The sequence below is a fragment of the Phasianus colchicus genome, chromosome Z, assembly GCF_987193195.1.
Source record: "Phasianus colchicus chromosome Z, bPhaCol1.hap1.1, whole genome shotgun sequence".
Lineage (NCBI taxonomy): Eukaryota > Metazoa > Chordata > Aves > Galliformes > Phasianidae > Phasianus > Phasianus colchicus.
In genome coordinates this window covers 78,393,498-78,415,722 of record NC_143476.1, presented here as the reverse complement: position 1 = coordinate 78,415,722, position 22,225 = coordinate 78,393,498, and the positions used below count along the sequence as shown (strand labels likewise).

The 22,225-nt window shown below is 39.4% G+C and overlaps 1 protein-coding gene across 3 annotated transcripts in view; it reads left to right on the top strand.

The window, feature by feature from the left end:
- GHR (growth hormone receptor) overlaps positions 1-22,225 on the top strand; it is a 129,650-nt gene that overhangs the window by 92,750 nt on the left and 14,675 nt on the right. The window lies entirely within an intron of this gene.

The following is a 22,225-nucleotide window of genomic DNA, read 5'->3' as shown; positions in this document are numbered from 1 at the left end:
ACTTTGTCCCAGGGCTGCAGAGGTGAAGCTGAGTTTCTCTCAGCGGCTACAGCCAGCTGCTGTGGGCTGGGAGGGGGCCAAGGCCTGGAGCTGGGAGCAGGAAGCCTTCCGCTTGTGTGCATTCAGTGACACCTGCGCTGGTGCCAAGACTGCCTGGAGGAGGGAATAGGCTCAGGTTTAGTGGGGACAGGAGCTGATCTGGAGGAAAGGGATATGGGCAAGGGTTGAATTGTTGAATTCGTGCTGTTGTGTATGCTAGACCTGAAATTATCTCGGTGGCCCAGTAGATGCCTATCTACACTACTGACCTACTGTGGAATGGGATCCAGCTGTCTGCACAGCCTCCGCCTGTTCTGGTAACGTAGTGCAAATGTTGCCTAAAGGTGGCCTGACATTGCATAACACCAGGGTAGATAAGACAGGTCTGGAGCTCACGTCCATCTGATGGTAAGAGACTTGCAGCCTTTCATCCAGGGGCATGCTGCGCTGCAGGGCCCGGGGGTGATGTAAATGCAGTCCAAGGAATTCTGTCAGACCGGTTTAGACTGAATGGAAAAGAAAGAAACTGAAGCAAGGAAAGAAAAGAGGAATACTGTCTGAATGGCAAAAATGGAACTGCTCAGACCCCTTGAAGGTGATTCCTTGGTAAGGGCAAAAAAATAAAAGCAAATAAAGCTAGGTTTGTAATGCTGAGACACAAAGGTTCACAACGGCAAAGAAAAGCTCCATATAAGTTCTGCAGCCTGCTTTCCTCCAGAGGAGGCCTGCTGCTTCGTACTGGATAGATGCAGATCTCACTGGCAAACTGCATGACCAAGCCAGATATTGAGTGCCAGCAAATAGGCCTTTCCCATCCAGGCAGTATTGCTGGAGTTGGCATTCAGTCAGGTTGGCTCATGTTTATTACATATTTTCTTCCTCTATACATACATCCTTTTTTTACTGGGAACTAGACTGCAGAAAGAAAACATGAATCTTGACTGAGATTCATGTAGGAACTGTACAAGAAGTACACCATGAGATGCAGCAAATCAACATTTTAAGACAGTCGAAAAGGAATGTTTTATTTATTTTCTTTTCTCAGTTTAATCTGAAAGGGCCAGTACTACATATTGCAAAGAGATCCCATGGGTGCCTTAGTTAGGTACACCCTGTCCAGCATGAGTAAGTGTGGTAGAGCCAGTCCCACCCTCTGTTAGTTTCATAATGAAGTTGTATCTTTTCAGTGCAAGTGATAGGACTTAAAAAGCTCCAGAGACTCTGTGATTTTGACATTTTTAATTCATACCCCAGTTTTCTAAAAAGCTGTTGAAATGTTACTGTCTATTCAGTATATCTTTGATGTGAACTTAAAACATGGTTTTCATAGAAGAAATTGCCATTGTCTGTGTCAACAAAAGGTTTCTCACCAGGATGCCTGTGACAGAAAGTAAATCCATTTATAAACTGTAACAAATGGCTAATGCATTATACAAAGCTTTTAGAAAAGATGACAAGCAGTCATGGCAGGAGTATATGATGGGAGCTCTGTTGTAGTTTGGGGACTTAATACTTGTCATTGGTAAGACTTATAGAGTATGTTTGATATGTTACTGTTGCAGTCCCATAACATGCTTTGGTAGTGCTCAAGGTCACATAACGAAGCTGTAATTTTTACAAGCCCTTTTGGACTTCAACAGAATTCACGTAAATATTTACCAGAATGTTCTTTCTGACACGTTAGGTGATCAGGTTCTGTTGTGTCAAAAGCTCAGTGTTCCCTATGAAGCAGGCAGCACAATTGTCAGATGAGTTCTATTTTATTCTTCAGGATGCCTCTGTAGATCCCTTAGCAAATCATTTTATTTGTATGTATTTATTTAATTATTTACTGAACTTTAGGAAACAGTTTCCCTCCTGTTACCACACAAAGGTTAGCTGGGACCTTGTGTCTCAAACAGAAAATAAAGCCATGTCACTGTGCTGTGTTTGGATCTGCCACTGCACTGCTCTGCGCCCTGTTTCACATCCTGCCTTCACCCCACAGGAGCAAAGCAGCCCAGAATGGCACAACTTGGAACTGCCACAAAGAAGGGTGGGATGACAGAGGGGGAAGGATCAAAAGTACGTGCAGAGGGAAGTCGCCTTGGGAAAGGAGAAATGTAGGCAGGAAACTAACTCATCAGTGGTAGCAAAGAGCTCAGGAAGGGAAAGAGGGGACATGAAAGGGCAAAAAAAGAAAGAAATACCAGATGCAGAAGGATTTCTGTCACTAGTTTCTGTAATAAAATCTGTGATCCTCAAGTGCTCTGATGAAACATGAAAGGGAATTTATTCTCTGCTCTTGCCAAAACTTACATTCTCTTTTTGCAAACCACACTTTAAAATCCTAACAGTACTTTTTTTTTTTTTTTAATCTTTTTCTTGTTTGACTTTTTCTTTCCTAGGCATCTAGCACCAAATGTGCTGTGTTTGCATTGCAGTCTATGAAAGTTGATTGTGCTCTTGGTATTGATTATTCTACTCATCACACTGGCTGCAGGAAACCATGTATTTGATTTCTCATAGTTTGAAATGAGAGGTGTCTCATTGGCTCTTCTCATGGCTTACAGGTGTGCAAGGGTCACCACTGCCTTCTGATGATCACTCCTGTTCTGATTGCAAACCAATCATGCTTTCAGTGACTCATTCCAACAGTGTATGCATTATCAGTCTTATTTTTGCGTAGTGTAGAAGTCACACAGAGAGTTAATGCTGCATGAACTGCTCCATGAAATTTACAAGGGAGGAAAAAAAGACTGTAACATGCAGGTCTCAGCAGGAGATCTCTCAACAAATAAATCTTTTTCTATCTGTCCCGGGCTACAATCTCAGCAGCAAAGTACATGGCATAAGTTCAGGAATATTCTGTCCTTTCAGTTCTTCAGGGCACTGTTGCCTTTCTCAGCTATGCCTGGGAAGCAAGCTAAAAGTCACCATAAATGCAGTATATATTTTGGTAACTGAGAAATAAATAAAGTTCTGTGTGCAAATTAGGTGTATCTATTCGAGATAGATGTACTCTAGACGAGTACATAATTAAGTTGCCTAAACTTTACCATTTTGGAGTATCTCCCCTTATGGCATTCAGCCCTTCTCTTCAAAAAGAAAGAAACGGTTGATGTGATTTAGACCATCCCATGGTTGGCAGTGCTCCCAAAGTGGTGTTTACATAGCTTTGTGCAGGTGAGCCTGAGAGGGTGTCATTTGTAGGCAGAAGGCTTAGTATCATGTTCAAGGAAGAGGGCAGAACGTTGCAGCTTTCTAAACCATGAATTTAATGCTATACCCTTCTTTCTGAACTTTTCATATATACACATATAAATATATAACACATAACTCAGGTTTCCTTGCAGCGTTAAAATACAAAGGCTGTTCCAAAAGTAGTGCCTCCTATTTTATTATGTTGGCCTGTGTTAGAGGTAGATGTTGGTGGAATGGCAGTAGAAGCTGAACGTTCCCACCAATATTTCATTGCATGTTGTAGCTACGTGACAGATGGCAGCAGAGGGGCAGTCTGACAGAACAGCATCTGATATGGAAGCCTGTGTGTAGCAGAGGTGCATCATCAAATTCCTCCATGTGGAAAAGATGGCACCCACTGACATTCATAAATGCTAGCGGAACATTTATGGAGACCAAACAGTGCTGTCAGCACAGTGAGGCATTACTTTTGGAACAACATATCTAGAATAGCAGTTACTGGCTCCAAACTGTGAACTGGCTTGAGCTCACCAAATGTCCTTTGATTAAAGGTAGAAGAGAAAGCTTGTATCATATTTGTGTTACATAGCAAGACTAGGGAATCTTGAGTATGTCACTTATTGACCTGGGGTGGCAAAACTGAGTTGACAAAGTGTTATTTTATTTGTAGCATAAAAATAATTTTAAAACACAGTTTTTTGATAATCATATCTATCTTGCTTGCAGGGTTCTTTTCCAAACAGTAACAGCTGTGCCAAGAAAGATCTAAAATTCTTTTAACTTTGTAACCTATCTCCTGCATCTTAAATGATCATCTACCAAATATGCAGTGAATAGCAAAGAAACAGAGCAAGCACTGGCTATTTTGCCTTGCTCCAGAGATGTGGGTGTTCAGGCCTGGATGGAAAGTCCTATTTTATACCTGTGTCCATGATGTCTACATAGGCTCTTGCCTCGTGCACTGCAGTGGTTTCAGCCTTGAAGATCAGCTCCACTGCAGGACCCACACAGTGCCACTCAGCAAGGGCAGAGCAACTCTGATGCTGCCAAAAGTGACAACAACTGCTTGAAAACAGTTCCAGGCTTTCTGCACTGATAATGGGTAGTGACTCTGTGGCTTATCTTCTGCAAGGTATCATTTGAAATACTGCTCTCTTCCTTTAAGCACTTTGAAGTTCCTGTATGTCAGAAGCAACTGATACTTTAATCTGCTCTCAGTTAGAACCAATTTGAAAAGGCCTTGGCACTTTTATGAGAAAAAGGATCCCAATTTGAGCTCTAAATATTTGCTGAGCGATTTCTAAAAGAAGAAAACTTGAAAAAACATGTTTGATTTATCGTTTGGTGAGAAGTAGCAGACACTTTCTGGGCCAGGTGTAGATTAATCTGTCAGCATTTTGCCACTGTCATAGGAATTTCCAACATGTGCCACCACGTTATGTGCCTGCACATGAAAGACTTGATTCCAGGTTTTGGTTTCCCAGCTCAGGTAACAGCATGAACATTCACCGAAAGACTACACTGACATACAGCAGCATGAAATAAGCAGTCATTTTAAAAAAGTGATAGGTATATCTACACATCGTGTAATAAAAATGTGCCCCGTGCAAGTAACTAATGCAACTTTAGGCAGGAATTTGTGTTCAGTATGATGCATTATGGAGTTAGGCAGATGTCCAGCAGCAAATGGCATGTTTGTAATCAAAAACCTATTTTTGAAATGAAGAACACCAGTGTCTGTAGCATGAGTGAACTGTTTTCTCTAAGCTGCTATGAAAAGCTGAACTGTTTTGACTGGTGGTTTCCATAATAGACAAGCACCTAACACAGAGATATTCACCTGAAATGAGTGAATTATAGCAAAGCAGCATGAAAATGAATGCCAGATTTTCTAGTGAGCTGTGTAAAAGAAGACTTCACAGATGCCGTTGTTAGCTCTACCACTGATGTACAGTTTATCATGACATGTTTCTGTTTTTTTATGTCTCTGTTCTATCATGTAAACACTGAGTACCCACCCTCACTATTCTCTCCATATTCCAACAGCTTTTCTCTCTTATGGTAAGATAATGTCAAAGAAATTGTGGAGGATTTTGAGCTTGGTTTTCCACTTAAAACTGTAATTTTTTATCTTTTTTCTTTAACATGTGGTGATTTGAGTTGGATGATGAACTCAGGCTTAACCATACAGAAACGAACACGGGGATTTTGCAAGTTGTACATTGGTGTTTCCTATATTCCTTGATTACTACTTTTTGGAACACTATACTTTGAAACTCATCTTTTTAATGATAATTTTTCATTTCTGTTTCTTCTTGCTAGTAGAACTAAAAAGGTTAGAGAAAAAATATATAAAATATGAGTGTTAAAAAATACCTTCAGTTTTTCAAACTTCAATCAAAGCAAAGCCGGATAGAAGGCTTGTATAGTTCTTCATGCTATTCTTATTTCCTCAAAATATTTATTTGCTCCTTATTAATGAGTGCCTATCTCACAATTGTTTGAGCCAGTTATATTGTCAGCACAGAAGTTATCCAAAATTTCAGCTTCTTCATATCATTAGAAATTCCTCTTCATATATCCAGGTATGGCAAGTGCTGAATTTAGAAGCTAATTTGTCTTTGATCCTCATTCCTGCTGCAAGAGTCACATTACATGTCAGGCTGCTCTGAGAGGATCTGGAGTCTCCTTTTCTGGAGACATTCAGAACCTATCTGGACACTCCTGTGCAACCTACTGTAGGGAACCTGCCTTAGCAGGGAGCTGTACTAGATCATCTCCAGAGGACACTTCCAACCCCTGTGATTCTATGATGCTGTGTGATTCTGTGATTCTGTCATGATAAGAAACTGAATCAGGATTTACTTGAGCCACTTATGGTACCTGCCTGCACATCATTTTTATGCTGTATGGAATCACTGGCACTTGATTTCAAACACCTAAGGGAAAGGTGGGTGTTTTTTTTCTGAGATGAGGACTTCATTGTCACTGAAAGGAAGAGTTTCATCCATGCCTCATGCTGGTTCCCAAACTGTTTCTCACACAGGCTGGCACAAACCTTCTTGCAGTCATAACAGGAAGCTGTTTTGGGGAGCTGATCTCTTCTTCCCTCCAGTATCAGCTTTCAGCTGCCTCCCTTCTCTTGTCCAGTGTGCTTCACCATCATACAAGCTCTTGGAGCAGGAGGGAGCACACATCCTGGGAGCCGGCTTCTTCCAGGCAGCACTGCTGGTTACATCTGCCAAAGGAATTCCTGGGACTGCAATCATTGAGAGATGGGTATCTCCAGAATGCAGCTCAGTACACCTTCACTGCTTCCCTAGAGGCATTCATTAAGCTCTCCAAGTTAGAAGGCAAGAATCCATGTCTTTGCGCCCGTAAAGCATGCCAAGGAGCCCTAGGAAAAGAAAAGTGGAAAAGCCCACCCTGAACAAGGAAGTCTTTGAGGCAGTGAGGCCTGTGTCCTTAGCAGTCTGGGGAACATTCGCTGGGTGGAGTTTTGACAGCACCGTGTTGGGATTGTTGGAGAACATATGCCAGATATGCAGATGCAGACATATGCAGAGATGAGACGAAACAGACCGCAGCAAGGAAAGATTTCCTGCACTTCCTTGTTCTGGTATTAGAAGAGAATCCACAAAGAGATTATCTAACCTGTAGCCAGTGTTTAATGCAAATGTATTATTTTAGTACATGGTTTAATTTACTGTCTAGGTTTCTTACCTTTATCTTGATGTATTCAAGGAAATCTGAGGTCTGTGATAGCATTGAAACTAGATGATCTGTAAGGTCTCTTCCAACCCAAACCATTCTGTGATTCTCTGACTGCATCCTTCATGGGCAACAAAGTGATTGAAACTCTTGAGTAAGGTCAGTGTAAATGGTGTTCTTGGGAGCCTGACGGACAATAGAACTGTATCAGGTAGCTGGATCAAAATTCACTGCTGCAGCCATAAGTGTTAAGAGGGCTTTGCAAGTTGTGGATTGTACTTGCATCATTGAGTTTGTGTTTGCATTGTCTGAGAGCAGCAGTGTGTGGTGAGAGCCATTGCAGAGCCATTCCTCACCACAGTATGCTGCTGCACTGGGAACTGAATGCAAGGTACTTCACAGTATGAGTCAGCTGGGCATCCTCTCTTCTCACAATTGTTCCCATTTATCTTTCACTGTATAATTTAGAGACTTTTACCAAGACAAAGCATATAGAGTGTGTCTTCTCTTTCCTCCAAGTCCATAAATCATAGCATTTTTTGGCTGACTGATAAGACAGGACAAAGAGAGAGAAGTAATATACAGAGGAAATTTCTGTGTCAGCAGCACATCCTTTGACTTTGCAGCAGTCACTCATGTGTATTATATGACTTTTCTGTCTTTGCGAGGAAGTATGAGCTTAAATATTACATAGCGTACCCAGGATCACTGCCAGATGTATATATTCAGTGTTTTATATATATATATATATATATATATATATATATATATATATATATATATAAACTAAGCTGGTATGTATTTCATCTCTTTGTTGTTTCTAGGAAGATTAATTTGATAAAAAGAGCTGTGTGATTGCCTAGTCACTGTCACCTGGGATTCATGTTTTGCTGACATATTCAAAATAAGCAGTTTTGGAAGCATTTGGAAAGAAGATATTCACATTTCTGAAATTACTGCCCATTTTACTGTTTTGAAAAAAAAAATGGTTTGTTTTGTTTGAATTTTTATTGTCTTGGGCCTGACTGTGCTCTGCTAGGTATATACCTACTAAGTAATCATATGTCTATCCTAATGCCCATATCCTGTGCAAACCTGAAGAAGTTATTTGCATTTATTTCTACAGTGGTCTTGAGAGTATGATGATTCGTGTCATTCTACATAATGTGTTCTTGGACAGTGACCTAAACAAGGTGGCAGAAACACTGAAGTTTGTCATAAGCACCACACTTTGCCAAAGATTTTGGTGTTGTCTTGGGCATTAGATGACTCCTGTCACAGTTTGCCTCTGTAAATCAATCTTTATATGTGTGGCACTGCACACTTTGCTGAGTATTTCAGAGTTAGTTGGAAACAAGCACAACAGCCTCCCTAGGCATAATTATTTCTTCCAAAGCCCAGCAAAAGTGCACTAAGTAACATGGCACTTTACAACCATCAGCCCTTGTGCTTTCAGCCATATGGACCTTGCTGTCTTCTTGTCTTATGTGAGTTAATCAAACTGTCAGTCTCTAAGATGACACAGCTTATGTGCTAACTCAAACACGGTAATAGCTGCAGGAAAAATCTAAACAGCCTACACTTAACAGGACTTGCTGAAAGGTGGTGACCATCAAATAAACCTTGGCCAGGTTAAGGAGAGGTGGATCTCTCATCCCTGACATTAAAACCGTCTAGACTCTCTCACTTTCTGAATGACACCCTGGGATCGATTATCTCTTTCCTCCTGCAGAAACCACAGGATGCAATAGAATACTCAGCAGATTTTTCCCTTTCAATTTTAAGTTTAAGCAAAAACCTAAAAGCCTGGCTATAAAAGGAGGGTGCTTCAAGTCACAGTGGAGGACATGCTGAGAGTCTTTCCACTCAGATTTGCAGGCCATGGGTCGTGTTCTGTTCTTCACAGTACCTTATTTGCCTTGCTAAAGCCAACATGATGCAAGTTGAAGAAAAATTTGTCTCCAGAGAATCAAACAAGTATCCAAGCTTGAAGTGCTGAGCTAAGCTTTCAGATATCCTGAAGTCAGTCCAATGCTGTCACAAGTATTGAGGGCTAATGGCTATCTGCTGAGGAAGTGTTTTTTAGTGGAAATGATGTTGTTTTGGTAGACTTTTTACTGCATAGGTTTTAGGAGACCAAGCCACGTGTTTTACAATTTGCAAGGTTAAACTTTAGCAGTTGATGTAAACCTGCCTGGCTGTTGAGAATAGTTCTGGTCTTGAAATCAATGACGAAAAGCAAATACTATGGGCTTTTATTGATGAATTCACTTCTTAGGCATTCCAGTGAGTGCAAATCTGAAATTGCAACATGCTCTAAATATTGTTTGTTTGCTTTTCACAACCAGCCTTTTTCTCTGTCCTGAGCTTACTGACATGTTTTACTTCAGCTTTTGCTTTTCTGTTGTGTTTCTTGAATGTCAAGCTTCCACAGGAGAAAAAAAAGTTCTGTATCTGTTTTCATTAATAAATAATTCTGTAGCTACCCAAAATCATAATGAGAGAATCTTCTTAAAGAACCAACATTTGTTTCAGATTAATTTTTTTTGTGTGTTATTCACAGCTTGTGCATGAGCTTAGGCTGGTTCTTAAGGCAAATGCCAGTTTGCATACGTTTTGCTTTCTGCCTTATTTGAAACCAAGATGTTACATGTGGCTATAATACAAAAGTATTTATGTAGCATATTTCAGCTGAATAAATGCATGTATATGTTTGTGCCTGTTTTTCAGTTCACAGTCAGGTATATATTGCTGAAAGCTTACCTTTTTACTTAGAAATATTTGGTCAAACTTGTGCTATAGCTTTTGGCTTCTGAAGTCAAGTGCTCATTTCACCAAGTAAGGTATTGTGAGCAGATGGCATCTCCGGTTCCGTTTATTTTGTGTGCAAACTCTGGTGTGAGCTGTGAAACTGTCTCTTGCTGTTCTGACTTGGAAGCAGCTCTGAATCTCCAACACTTGAGATCAGCTTGGCACTGAACAGTGATTCCTCACTGCCTTGGAAACAGCTCCCAGTCTTGCTCCGCTTCTTTGTTTGGTATGAGACAATAAAAAAACATTCCAAAAAGTTTATGTGAGGTGTTTCCTATTGCCATGTAGTGCCTGTCTGAAGAACTGATGGACAGTGCAGTGGCCCCTCAACCTGTTTTGGGTATGGAACGCAAGTCTTGGTTCCAAAACAAATGGCACCAGTTCAGCCATCATTAAAAGTGAAGAAGGGGAGGCATTCAGATACAGAAGATACAGATCAAACCTGTTTGTCTTGGAAAAAAGAGCCTTCTCCAGACTGATCAAGCCTGCTACTTCAACTTTTCTTCATAAAAGAGATACTCCAGCATTTTTATGATCCTTGTGGCCTCCTCTGGACCTTCTCTGACAGCTCCACATCTTTCTTGTGCTGAGGTCCCAGACCTGGACACAGTGCTGCAGGTGTGGGGCCTCATAAGGGCAGAGAGATGGGGACAATCACCTTCCACTCCCTTATGACCACCCCTGTTTTGTTGCAGTTGGCCTTCTGGGCTGTAAGTGCACCCTCTTGGGCTCATGTTTTTTACCAGCCAACACCTCCAAAATCTCTACTGGGCTACTCTCTATCCGTTCTATGCCCAGCCGGATGTATTTGGGGGATTTTACTGACCCAGGTGCAGCATCTTGCATGTTGCCTTGCTGAATCTCATGAGGTTGTCATGGGCCTACCTCTCTAGCTTGTCCAAGTTCCTTTGGGTGGCATCCCTTCCCTCCAGCATGTCAATGTCGTCACTCAACCTGGTGTCATCTATAAACTTGATGAGAGTGCATTCAATCCCACTGTCCATGTCACTGACAGAAATGTTAAAAACAGCAGTGGTCCCTGTACAGACCTTTGAAGGACACCACCTGCCACTGGTCTTCAGTTGGGCATTGCACTCTGACATTCTGAATGCAATGAATTATGAATTCAAAGAATTCCTAATCTAGCAATTGGTCCATGCAGCAAATCTTTGTCTCCCCACTTTAGCTGAAATTGTCTTCTGTCTCCACTGAGTCACTGCTGTCCATCCAAGGATCAAAAAACGTACATTCAGTTTTAGTATCTTTTTAGTAGTTGCTTTCTATATCATGAATTTAAAAAGAAACAGCAACTTCAAATGTCATTCAAATTTATAACTTGCAACTTAAGCGTTTTTTGTTTTCTTGATACCTTTTTTTTCCTTGTTCTGTTTTTATTTGTTTGGTTGATTGGTTGGTTTGGTTTGGTTTTTTTTCTCATCTCCACCTACTTATTCCGGGCTACTTGTAGGTCAGCCTAGCATATTAATGGACTGAAAATATTGGCGTATGTAAAGGTTAGATACAAGGTTCAGCATTGTAGATCTTAATGTGGAGATTTTGAAACTCTGTCTGAAAAATTCTGTTGAAACATGAATCATTGTCTAGAATTCATCTCACTTTTCCAAATTCTCGTGGTGCTGAAGGGCTGTCAAGATTTAGTATAAATAAAATGAGACAACATGATTTAGTGTATAATCAAAAATTAGTTCTAAGTAAAAGGGTGACATTTCACAAGGTCACTATTGTTTCTGTAACAAAAGCAACTGTCTGTGCTGCAAAAGAATGGGAATAATTAAGAAGACTTTCTGAACCCAATTAGAACAGCAATCAAGAAATGTGGTATACTTTGGGAAATATGATAGAGTAGTTGTAATAAATATTAGTTTTTCTCTCTACAGACATTAGTTTGTCATTGAAATCTGATCAAAGAAGTAATTTGTCTTTTAATTTATCAAATTTGATTAAGTACATTGCTAACACTGAGATGGTTAGTTTTCGTAGAATCTTCTTTCAGATAGCTAAGTATCATCTCTTTTAAATCAGATGTTTGCATTTATTTTATGCCCTAATATTTTCTAATTCTAGTCTTATCATACAGTCTCATTCTCATGACTAAGAAAACATTAGCTATAACATTTCAAATTTAAGAGAACTCAGCATATTTTATAAAAAAAAAAAAAAAAATAGCATTATCTCATGAATCTTTCCACATATTATCACTGGAACTGCGTGACCTGTGGACTTCTGTGAGCAACAGAAAAATTCACAGTTGATGGCTCTCTGTAGGTATTAGGATGTGAAAATACGTCCTTTGGGAAAGTCCACATTTGGTATGATGACGAAAGCCTGCATTACAGCATTCAGAAGTTTAAATTTCCAAATAACCTTAGTGTCCAAGAGAAAATTAGCATATAATCACAGAATATGTCTGAAGAGACTGTTAATGTATCTGTTCTATCAGCGGGCAGAAATTAAATATTTAGACTAATAGTGTGCTATGGTCGTCTCTTTTGCTGTTTTTTCTCTTAAATTTCTCCCTCTCTGAAACTCTTAAATTTTACTTGTCTGTGCAAACTGAGATTGGTTCAACAGCAGTGAAGAAAAGATCAGTAAGAGATGAGTTTTTCACTGAAATGGAATGAGGTACTGGGGTAGAATTTAGAGTGTGACTCAGAGATGTTCTCACATTAATTTCTATTCTCATTATTATTTTTATTTATTAAGAAAGTACTTCTAAAGATTAGACCTCCTGCACTCAGCTTGTTTTTCTGCTCACCTGTAAAAGAGGCAAATGAATCACAGAATGCCAAGTGATTTAGTGTGCCATGAATGTTTTGCCCTTTTTTGTGAGATTATAGCTTATGGTTGTTGCTTAGAAAATGATGTAATTGTAACATTATTCTTGAGACCTGTCTAAGTAGAAAACTCTCTCTCCTTTTGTGCTGGAGTATATACTAAGGCCATAGTCAAGATACATACATCTGGCTAAATACAAGCAAGTGATCTGCGGGCTCTTAATCTCAGTTTTCCATTGCTAAAGCACTGCAGTAAAATCAGCAGAGCAGTTGGTGGCTTAAATGTTGCATTTTTTTTTATACCTTTAAAATAAGCGAAGCATAATGGAATAAAACGAAGAGAGTGAGAAAAGCTGGGCTAGCAGGCACATGACAGGTGATCACTGTTGGAGCTGAGTTGTGTGGTTGCAGGGACTCCAGAGCAGGAAAGGTGTCTGTTATATTGTCCAGCATATATATCAGTGTCTCCTGCATGCATTTAGAAATCTAAATGTAAGCAGTGTCCGAACTGACAATGCAGTGTGACACATTAGAGAAGTTCTTGCTGTAAGGATTTTCTGAGTAATATTTTTGTCTTTGACTGCCATTTCTCTATCCTACTTTTTATGTTTACTTGGGGTTCAGGTATCAAACCTCTCTTAATCCCTTGTTTTCTTTTAGCTAGGAGCAGAGAAATACCTATGTCACAATCTTTTAGAGCTATAATGTGCTGTGGTTTGAATGAGGTAACATCCAAAGCACTTAACATACTGTGTGTTAAATGCCCAGAACCTGCTGACCAAAAGTACATGTTGGAAAGCCACTGGAAGAGTAGTAGATGATACGTAAAAGCATTTTTTTTACTGACTTTTGTTCTCTTTGATTGTTTTAAAGACTCATTATTTATGCCTATTAATCTGTCATTGATCTAAACAAACTGTGAAAACTATTGCTTCTGTATTAATGTCACTCAAGGGATTGAGACCTTCCTTGGCATAGCATCCTTTTGTCAGAAGGGGAATCTACTTAGTGGCTGATTAATGTAAAAGTAAATCTACAGATTGAGATTGATCTTTTGTTAATTTTAACGTTAGCTCTGTGCTTTGTCTCTGTTTTCAAATATTGCCTCTGTTTTCAAATGAACGAAGTCAGGCTTCCCCGTAAATTCCTGCTACATTTATTTGAAATGGCTATTCTATGAAAAGATGTTAAAGGAACATGAGAAACAAGCCAAGTGAGAACAGCCAATTTTTTAATAGCGGTCAGTCTTCATTTCTTGAAAATCCACTAGTCTTTAAATCCTTGAACTCAGGTGTGTCTCTGGAGTCTGTAATTCAAGTAGTGAGAGGAAAAGGCCCCAGCAACTCTCTCTGTGATTCTTACCCAACTAAGCTCTGAAGCATAGGAGTGACAGTGATGGGTCCTCACAAAGGAGTGAGTATTAGAGGGAAGTTCAGCAGAGGATACATAAAAATCTAATCATTTTTGGCAGTCTGTCAGAAGAAAAAAAAAAAGAGATTTCCTCTATAAATCTCTCCACTGTGCTTTTGAATGTGGTTGTTTTATCCAAATCCGTTCTGCACATGAATCATTAAATGCAATAATAAATAGCAAAATCAGAATGAATCTGGAGGCTTACTTCAGACCTCTCAGCGCTGTGCAGATGATAGAAGACTCTTTTAGGCTCATAGCCATATCACAGAAATAAAAGCTGAAAGAAAAAAATGTACTATTCTGTTAAGGACAGTTCCCTTCTGAGTCATGAATGCTCCTTGTTTGTGCATTGTTCATCTTACTGTTGAATCTCCAATACTTTGGGAATTGGGTTTTTTTCCACTGTTAGTTTGATTCTATCAGTCTAATATCATCAGCATGGTTTCTCACTCCTTTGGTGTTTCCATCCCCGTGAATTTCAAAGCTAAAAAATAACCAGCTCAAAAGTACCCAGCTCAGCAACTTTACCATTTGGGGAAGAACAACAAAATACTCTATATTTATAAATTCATATGTGTCACATATATTTCCTTTCATATGCAAGAGTCCACCTGAGATTTGGTCATGGCGTTGAGAACTGCTTGATACTCTTGTTTTATTATGCTTTTTTAAAGGAAACTATTTTGTTAATTTATGAGGATTATGTACCTAATATGTTGGCTTAATTAAGAATGGAAATAGTTGTTTTATAAATACCTTTAAAAGGACACTGCTAGTCGGTCAGTAAGAACTGCACTTTAACAAGGGACAAAGTTGTTGTCACAGACATTTTCCTTTTGAAATCTACTGAAAAGGATGCATATACAAGAAAATTGCAAAACTGCAAAGACACAAAGACTCGGGTTCTTACTAAGTTACAGAAGAAATGGAGCAGAAAATACTTTTATTCTTCTCTAGGTTGTTTTTAAAATTTCACTGGATCTTCTTTGAAGTTAGTAACTCATAGTTCATGATTCATTGCAATAATAAAGTTCAGAATTACTGAGCAAGTAAACATCCTGGCTGCAGTAATAAAACAGGACATCCAAAAAGCACAGGCGTAATATTGCATGCCAGGAGGTTTTAAAATACCCATATTGATTCAGTCATCTTTGTTGCCCAGGAAAAATATGTTTATGGTCCAGATGTGCAAAAAGAGTAAGAATATCCCATGAAACCTCTCTATTCTTCTTATCATCTGTAAAGGTGAAATTAAGTGGTTTCTATGCTGAAAAATTGTGAAAAATCAGCATGACTTTCAATCTCCAGATATTCAAAGCAACAAGTAATTTTTGATTGTCAGTGATCAGAGAGTGAGAAGAAACTCCTCAGACTATTTGGAGACCTCATCTTCCCTTTGTTGCACGTGCCCATGTGTCGGATAGATCTCGTAGCAGGGCTTCTGAGAGGAATTGTTGTATGACAACTCAGTAATCTCCCTTGGATCTTCACTCCAGATGTGGAAGGTAACAAATGATCTTCATAGTAATAAAGCTTCTGTAAGCTTTTTGGCTCCTTAGTTTTTATATTAATATGTATAGACTATAACAGGGAACTTTCCCCTAACTAAAGAACAAGAGTTCTGGGAGTTTCCTTCAAGGGCATTCATCTAGTTGTCCTGTGGATACTAACAGCATTTTTCCATCCTTTTCTTCGCTAGACTAAAAACCTCACCAAATTCTGTGACTTCAAATTCAATGAAATGAGATTGTTGATTTGCACCCCATGAAAATCTCTGCAGCATACAATGAAGCATATTTCTGTCTAGTGTATGCAAGTGCTATTCCACATACATTAATCAGTCAGTATTTTGATATGGTTAAAATCTACAGAAGGTAGAAGTAGCTCAGGAGCTCAACAGTTATAAGTTCAAGGATTTACAACTTGATTCTGGCCTTCGAAAAGGAGTGTGAATTAAAGGGAGCAAATGTCAAGAACAAGGATGAACTGAGAGCCACAATGTTCCTGAGTTACTTCACTTGCATTTAACAAAGGCGTGGAAAGGGAATAAATAACAAGAGATACTAGGATGAATTTGTGCATACCAGGTACTGCTTCAGTGACAAAATACATTTTAGGACAAAGTATCATTGATAATGGGTAATACACAGCTATGTGTCTTATGAAACCTGGCCAACTTGTTTCCCTGCTTTTCTGAAGCTCTCATTGTAGTGAATCTAATGATTGAAACCTTCTTAGGTTCATGAGGAATCACTTCTGTGATTCTGGCAAGTTGTCCGTATTCTGCAGATGTTCTCTAACAGTGGTGTGCTGTGTCATTCCTTTTTTATTTCCTCAGCCTTGCAAACCACACTGTCCATGTAACTGTGTGCTTACCTTAGTAAGTAACTCTTCTAAGAGTTCTGAGTGGTCACCGAAATACATTATTTCTTCTCCGCACTATCAGGGCATATACATGCCAGACAGAGACATTATCATCTTTACTATTCAGGCTGAGTGGCAGTGATCACATTTTTGTGTCGCCTGGCATATTTCATTTACAGTTTATTCATATTATTTCCTCTTCTTCAGCTTCCAAATGCATCTTCTTTTCCCATCCTTTTTTCCTCCTCTTTCATTGTCCTTCTTTTTCCTGCATCCCCCGTTTTGTTTTTAACAATCCACTCTGCTGCAGATGTGAGCTGTGCTGTAAGCTCTGTAAGCTCTGTGAGCACATTCCCATGTTGCCGTCTCTCCCATTGGCGCCAGTGTTGCTTCTCCTCCTGCAGCCGCTTGCTGCCACCTCTCGCGGTGATGCGGGCATCACATGTTCGAGGCTGCGGGGGGCTGCCCCGAGTCAGACCGATCATCTGCTTCCACCCGAGCTCCCTCTTCTTCTTTATAGGAAGTGAGCTGATGTTTAAAAGAGGAAAGTCATTTGTCAGATTTAGCCAGGACCGTCATGATGTCCTGGTTCTGAGCACCCTTTGTACCTGAAAGGTGTCAGCTGGCGCAGGAGCAAGAGAGGAAAGCATGCTAGAGGTATCTGCCAGCTATGTAGAAATTGCTTGCACTCAGAAGGGCAAAGAAAACCTCTTGCAATATTTGTTTACTTCTTGTACTGTTTGTTGGTGCAGCAGAGAGAACACAGCTTTCCTCATATGCCTTACCACATAATGTTATGCAATTTTGAACATCTTCAGCAGCAGCAAGAACAGATAAAAACATTGTTAATTATTATTCTTATGGATACATTTTTGAAAAAAGTAACTTCGAGTTACAACTATGAGATCATTGGGAAAGGATTTTGTTGTGTTGACTGCCTTTCCTTTACTATGCCCTCTGTCTCTGCTTTCATGTCTATGTTATATATGTAGGCTGGGAAGCTGATGTGGCTTGCCTGTAGCAGAAACCACATGATTCCACCACTGTGCATAGGAGGGCATGATTTGGAAAGCACACAACAAAACACATGAAACATGGCACGTATCCACATCCTTGCTCATCCCTGTACAGACTGTCTCATGGGCAGCAGTACAGAGTAATGCTGCAGGATTGTTTTTTCCCACAGTTCTCAGCTTTATTTACTTGATTTTCTTGTGTACCCGAGGAGCACAGTATGGACACCACATCTGTGAGCAACGTCAGCTCCTGTTCTGTGGAGGTTCAGTAGCACAGAGAGCGTGGGAAACCATCACAGTCACTGCACTGTGATGCTGAAGAAAATCTGTGCTTCTGCAAGGCATTCGTTCTTTTAACTATATCTGTCTCACTTGACAAGAGGGAAGGAGTTTGCTCCTGAAAGGGAGTAGCTGACCATTACCTCTTCATTCAGTGCTTTCAAGCTCCAATATTGATCTTCAGATTTTTTGTTTGTTGACTCTGCTGCAAACTTGCTAAAAGTTCCTTCTGGCATTTTTCAGAGCACCGTGCGTGCCTCCCATCTGTTAGCAGGAATGCCTACATATGGTCAAAACTGGTCACCAGATTAGCCTTCAGTGTTCCTTGCTCCTCAGCAGAACATCTGTATTTTTCAGGAACTATTGCAATATTTAGAATGCATGGGCAGAATACTCTCTTGTGCATTATTTTCCTTTATTTTTCACTGAAATATTTTGTTCCTTTTACAGCTGTTAAACTCATCTTTCTTTCTGCTAAGTACTTCATGCAATATGATCTCATTTGATACTGACAGAAAAGAAGTTACCTTCCTTTCCCCAACAGCATTGTTCCAGAACTTTGCTGCTGGCCCTTTGTGGACAGTACCTAGAGCAAGAGCTGAGTCAGACTGGCAAGAAACATGATTAGGAACTGACCCTCTTGTCTGCTGGCTGCATCCTGCTTTCCTTAAATATGATATATGTTAAATTATTAGTACTAGACTGTTTAAAATATCATCCACACACAGCAAACATTGTTCATTTCGCCTTGCAATTTGAAAGAAACAGAATTTCTTAGTACTAGAGAAATCACCCTGCCCTCAATAAAGTACACTGCTTGACAGTGGTTAAAGTTGGTGGATTCAGAAGCAGAACCTAACTGATAGAGCACTCGTTTTCAATGTACAAATCTGAGCTACAGTAAATAACACTCCAGGTCTTCATAATTGTTTGCAATTTAAATGTATTTAATTTCCCTGTTTGCATCTCCATCTTTTTTGTTATGCTTTAGCAATGACACAGTGTGTGTGCTTTGAGAGTGAATAATATGAAGTAAGTATACTGTTGCATATGGTTTGTTCTGTCATTGATTTGCACGTTGGAGCATGTTATTTTTCTGGAAGTTTAAGTTTGCTCTAAGTTCTGATACCCAATAATTCTGGATGAACCTTTTGAAATTACCATGATAAATACTTTGCCTTAATCCCCCAGACTACATCTTTCTTTTTCATGTACTGCTTAGTTAGCTTGGTTATTTTTGTATCAGTTGCATCCTCATGAGTATTTCCCCTACCTAACTGCATAGGTTTCTGTATACCTTACACAATGCCCTGCCAGTGTCCTGCAGAACTGCTGGAACTCTGGTGGCAGTAGGACTGCCTCTGAGATGAGGGTGACCTGCTCTGCTCTACCCCAGTTACAAACTGACTACCAGCAGCATCAGTGACTGCTGTCCATACTCGAGGCCAGCTCTCTTTACAGTTACTTTTTATTTAAATAAACTTTTAAATAAGCAAACAAAAAGAAAACAACAACACTGGAGAACTTACTCTCCAAAGGATTTAGCCCTCTGACAACTCTAGATTGTCTTTAAGACTACTTCTGTTTTGAAGCCCATCCACATGTAACTTTCAGTGATCTGTTACAGTATTATATTCCTTTTTAAATTAAAAGTATATGTAGCATTGAAACTACACTAAATGGAAAACTGTGACCTCAAACAAATGTAAGCAGAGGGATGGCGCGTCTGCATTCCTGATTCTTTCTGCAAACCACACCATTGTTTCAGCTACTGTTTTGGCAGAACAACTTCTGGCTGAGCCAGTTTATACCACGGCTAATCTGCAGCCACAGCAGAAGGAAAGCAGAACACAAAGAGATCCTACTCATTTACAGCACATTTGTGGCAGCTGAACATTTTGGCTGGGCAGGACTAGAACTCCTCTACCAGAACCAGCATGGTGGAAACAACAGATTTGCTAGGTTTTTTCCATGTTTCCTGCTGCTGAACTGCATCCTTAGCCAAATCATTATCTGGGATGAGATGAATGGTTTTATTCATTTATTACCGTTGTGCCTAAACGCATTCAACTGAGCTATTGTATTCATTTATCAGAGTCTGGTACGGTTTGTCCAGGCGATGGATCTCACACAGGGTCCTGTACAATGTTGATAATTGCCTCCTGTAGCAAACAAGAAGATGAGAAGATGCACCCCAAGAGTGCCAAGCATTCTACAAGTCAGCGTGACAAGGTTTCCTCCAGTCAGGCACAAAAGCCTGTGGTTTTGGAGGCTGGAAGCTTGACACAGAATCTGGAAACAACTGATTAGATAACAATTTTTGTTAGAAATTGAGCTGATCATTAAAAAAGTAAAAATATCAATTGTGAATCAAACCAAGAGTATATGAATCCCAGATAAATCTGTTCCATGCAGAGAAATTCTTGTGCGTGTTAAAGGAACACCTGTGTGATGAAATAGTGAGTCCTGTCACAAGGGGAGAAGAGAAGAAAGCGGGGCCTTAGGAATGCATTCCTCTCAAGCTAAAGTCTAAGACAACATGTCTTAATCAACATTCTGTGTGTATTGCTGATCTCTCCATCGTAACTGATTGCACTTCTGGCTGCATCCTTATCAGTTTTTCTAGAACAGTTCATACGTCTCATAGTCCTTAATTCAGTTTCCATATAAAGTGGTGAAGTTTTATTCCATTCAGTTCCTTTGGCCATGTTAGGAAGTGACTGTGTGACTTCTACCCCTGGAGTTGAGGACATATAGACTGTGCAAGCTTTAAATATGATATGTCCCAGCCTTAAATACAGTGCAGGCATCAACTGAAATATCCTAACTTAGGAGGGTTTATCCAGGATATCATTTTCTTTTATTCTTACACCTGTTTCAGTGAAACTAGCTATATTTGTTCTTGATTCACATAGCTGAGGATAGAAACAGGAAAAAACTATAACATGTTCTTTGTTACCACACTTGTTTATAGAAGAAGGGAGAGACCTGAGTCGTGCTGATTATAGGTATCCTGCGAGTGAGGCAGTTTTGCTCATGTGTCTGAAGTAGAGGCACAAAATTTTATTTTTCTTTGCTTTGTTTTTAAATAATTGAGTTTTCATTAAATTAAAAGAAAGTTCAAGCTTGAAAGGTGAAACTATGATACATAGAAAAAATATATATATATAATACTCTTGAATCTTTTATTCTATTTTGTTTTCAATCTATGTTATAATAGTTTGCAATGTCACAGCCATGTGCTAATGATGATTTCTGCCAGATGAAAATTGTTGAATGATGCAAAGTTTTCTATAAATTCAGATCAAGGTCAATCAAAACCGTGTTGATGGCAGAAGCCATCAAATACTAAATACCATAACAAAACCAAGTGCCATAGCCAAAATGTTTCATTTCAGTATGTTCTGAAAAGGAACAGTTTGACTTTTTTCCTTTTGCTGCAACATTTCATTTGAAAATGTGTTTCAATTTAAAAATGAAATTTCTTTGAAGTTCAGAAAAATGGAATGTGCTGTTTAAATCTTTGTCATTAAAAAAGAAGTTATTTTAGGCTGGTAAGAAGAATTTAAAATATTTGGTGGGGGCATAGGCCACAAAGCTTATCAAACCTTTTATTTACACAAAGGTGTTCAGTCCTTGTTCAATGTCCAAAGTGTAAAATGAGGCAATACTGCATAGTGAGCAAAACAGAAACATCTGATATTCATGTATTAGCTACTGCCTATGTCAATGCATGTCACTGCAGAATGTAGAGGACACAGCTTGAACCAATAAGTCGAAGAAATACAAATTACTTTGGTATTCTGTAAACCTTTCTGTCTGGACTGTAAATAAAACAGTCAGCATGCAGGAAGGTCACAAAATCCCCGTGCGTAGGAGGAAACATCTGATGCATGTGGTTATCTGTACCTTAATACTTTTTCCAAATTTGAGTTTAAATAAGTTGTACCAAATATTTTCAGTTGCAGTGCTGCAAAAGTATTTGTGAAAGGCTTTGCAGGCGGAATCCAGTGGTGTTGTGTTGTTCATGGCCAGGGATCGTTTCATCAGTCATAAACACCTGATAATATCCAAATTTTGGCTGCGCAGTGGAGAAATTTTCTTTGACAGATGATTGTATTTCACAGATAGATAAGCACTTCCATATGCTGTGATCCCTTTCTGGAAAGCTTCCTAGGCCTAGTAGGAAATGGTGGCATTTTGGAATAACTGCTTGATTAGACCCTTAAAAATTAGGAAGAAGTTACATGCTTACTTTGAAAACAGTGAATTATATGCACAGCTTTTGTTTTTATTTTTCTCACAAGGCTGACAAGGCTGAGCAATTGTACCAGTCATTTCATGGATCTTTGAAAAATAATGGAAACTATGAATATTGAAGCAGCATGTGGTAGAACAGGCACATGCTTGTGAGCTGTCCTCATCTCTGTCAGAGTAAGGCTATAACTGCACAATGAAAAATACACAAACCTGAACTCAAGGTAGCAACTCAAGGTTCAAGGTAGCAACTCTAATGATAGCAGTACAGGCCCTGTCACACTGCTAAACTGCTCAGCTGAGTAAATCTAGTGCTTTGGTTAGTCTAGCGCTGAGCTCTGCAGTACCATTCTACCC